The following is a 3,061-nucleotide window of genomic DNA, read 5'->3' on the forward strand; positions in this document are numbered from 1 at the left end:
ATTTTTAAAAGTATAAACTAGGACTTGCTTTAAAGTCAGACTTTTAAATATAAATATGAATTTTTTGCTCTTGTTTAAGATATTGTCACAAATATTTTAACGGCGAGATTTGTCTGGAGGAAGATTTCGAGAAAAGCTCGAAAATTTTTAAAAAATAAAAAATAGGTATAAATCAAATAAACGAAAAATAGTAAGAAAATATAAATAAAACTATAAAAAAGTGATAAAAGGAATGTTTTGATGATAATAAAAATGATGAAAATAATTGACTTTAAGTTTACATTTGAATCCATGTTAATATTAATGCTAAACATAGAAACATGAAAAATCGTAAAAAATCAAGAAAAAACGAAATAATAACACAATAAATATTTTTCCCTGTTTTCAAAATATCGTTATTTTTTCTCCTTTTTTTGTTTTTCTTATTTTTGGGGTTAATATCGTGACATTTTCAAAAATATTGTCCGTGACACTGGTTTAAGATTACTGCAATTGCTTAAATTTAAACAACCTTTTTCATCCAAACATAATCGTAATCATAAATAGGCGTTTGTTCTTTTCTTGTTTTTGTTTTTTACAGTCGCCGTACATAATAGAATACAAATGTAATTACTTATGTTTTTTATAGCCCAAAATTTCTAGTGGCAGTTTGGGAGAAACGAAACCACTTCCCTTTCACGGTGCTTTGTATTCTATGGACTTTGATATTTTTTTTGTAACGATAGATAAGTTTACCACGCTTTAAAGAGGTGCACCTTTTCATATAAGGTTGTTCATATATTCTGATTTTAAATTTGAATGAAGAAAAGTCTCTCATTACAATAAAAGCGACGAAAATTGTTTTTGGGAGTGCTACCAAGAAATTTCGAGAAGAAGGAGAGACTTGTGGGGTGTTGGATGAAACTCAACACTTGCTAAAAGCTTGGAGAAAAAGAAAGAGAGACTTGGGGGGCACTCAAAGAATCTGAACACTTCTTCGTATCGTATCAGCAGATTCGCCACTTTGTCTATGTGATAATAGCAGCAAGAACCATGTGAATCTCGCCTGAGAGAAGCTTCCAATTAATGAAGCTCACACGATTCACATAATCACATTAGCTATCCTGCAGCAACTGTTTTTTTTTTTTTTCACTCACTTTTTAACTTTTAGCTTTTTATTTGACAAGGGGTAAGGGACGCATGGCTTCTTTTTACTCAAAGGCATACAGGAATTCCAATCCCCTTTGGCTCTCATCTCAAAGATGAGAGCAACCATTTTGAATACTGATCTCTAGCGGAACATCCGTAAAGATATTATATCTCGACGTTTGAAATTACATGTTCAAAGACAGAGAGATAGATGGCTAAGATACATACGACAATTGAAATCACCATTATCCCCACACACAGAAAGAAAGAGTGAGTAACTCTAGGATTTGATAGAAGAACCTGTATCATATTATGAACATCGCTATGCAGATCCATCTGACAACTGACAAGGAGAAGAACAACACAGCTATGTAAATAACCATGAATTAACCTTGGCTCCTCCCCAAATAAAATGTGATTTTAATTGCAAGGTCTCACGTGCACATTTTAATTGCAGGAACTCTAAGAACAAAAAACAACACACTACAAGAGTCACTACAAGAAGGTTTTCACCAAATCCCACTAAGTGAGAAGAATTTCACCCAAAATTTAAAAAAAAAATCACTTTGACAAAATAAATTTTGCAAAACCAAGGATCCACAAAAAAGGATGATTTACAAGGCATAATCAAAAGCTTATGGAAAATAATGACTTGCGAAAAATCCAGTCCATCATTTCCCAGTTCCCACCGAATTCCCAAAAACATGATTTATAAGTCTTTCAAGAGCCAAACTAAAAAATTTCTGAAGCTAGATTCTTTATCATGAACTAATTTTTCAAAGAGATTTATCCAAATAAGCCATGATTTTTCAAAGGAACTGATTCTTCACCATGGCTTCTTTCACTCAAATGGCTGATTTGTGATTCAAAAAATTCTCAAAAAACTAAAAGAGAAGCAAATCACGCATAAACAATGAACCATTCTAAATCGATTAAATATGAATCTTATTGCACATATGTTTGCCCTATTACAGATGCTATCGATCTAATAGAAGTATGTTACCAAAAAAATTAGGCATTCCCAACAAAAGAAAACAACAAGAAAAATAACAGAACAGAGATTAGGGTTCTGGAAAATTTCTAGAAGAAAGGAAAAATGAGGCGTAAGTTGAAAATGAAAGGGAACGTTACCTCTCACAGCCAGCGACATCCCATATTTGAGCCTTCACCCTCTTTGTAGAACTGTACCTGGTCTTGGCCTTGGAGAGGTTGAGCTCGTCCTTGGCAAACCAAAAGATGATTCTGATTGCGATGTTTCCACGCTCCATCCTATGCACTCTCAACATCATCGACGTCGGTAGTGAGAAAGCCATCACCAGCTCTTCAGGCTCACTCTGAGCTAGGGTTCTCCATTCTCTCTTCTCGTTTGGCTTGGGTTTTGCCTTTCTAGTTTCTCCCCGCTCGACCTTCTGATCGTGCGTCTTGCCTGCTCTCTCTCGCCAAGGGATGCGTGCGACATAGTGTGCACAACAGATCTTGCCGCAAGTAGAGCCATAGCGAATCCAAATCGTTCTACTGACCAAACCGATTCAGTTGAGCCTCGCCTTGATTTGCTGCATCGATTAGATGACTCGACTCTCACCTCCATTGCGGATTCGATCGGATGGCGGAAACCCGAACCTCAAACTCCATTGCAGATTCAGCGAAACCCTCATCTCCATTGCTGCTGCGATCGAAAAAGTAAACATAAAAAAAAAAGGAGATGACTGGTTTTCATTAACCAAAGACGATCGACAATCGCAAGAGAGAGACTAAGAGGAAACTGACGAAGGAAAATTTTTAAAAGCAAAGGAGAGGGAACAGACAGCGTTCCTTGCCCTTTTCAATCGAGGCGAATCAAGAGAGAGGGGGAGAGAGAGAGATAGAAGAAACCCAGGGAAAAGTGCTTCTTGCTTTGTTTTGCATTAATCGCAATCCATGTTTACGCTTTTAT

At 36.0% G+C, this 3,061-nt stretch overlaps 1 long non-coding RNA gene across 2 annotated transcripts; it reads right to left on the minus strand.

Moving 5' to 3' along the window:
• Positions 1-1,203: 1,203 nt before the first annotated feature.
• LOC116252141 (uncharacterized) lies at positions 1,204-3,061 on the minus strand. 2 transcript variants are annotated; one of them, XR_007573220.1, is made up of 2 exons: positions 2,260-3,061; positions 1,204-1,471 (listed from the first exon to the last, which is right to left on the minus strand). It is a non-coding gene; the product is annotated as an uncharacterized LOC116252141 (long non-coding RNA). The 2 variants fall into 2 exon arrangements; XR_007573221.1 differs by lacking the exon at positions 1,204-1,471 and adding an exon at positions 2,057-2,113.

This window comes from Nymphaea colorata, chromosome 4 (assembly GCF_008831285.2).
Source record: "Nymphaea colorata isolate Beijing-Zhang1983 chromosome 4, ASM883128v2, whole genome shotgun sequence".
In the NCBI taxonomy this organism is placed as follows: Eukaryota; Viridiplantae; Streptophyta; class Magnoliopsida; order Nymphaeales; family Nymphaeaceae; genus Nymphaea; species Nymphaea colorata.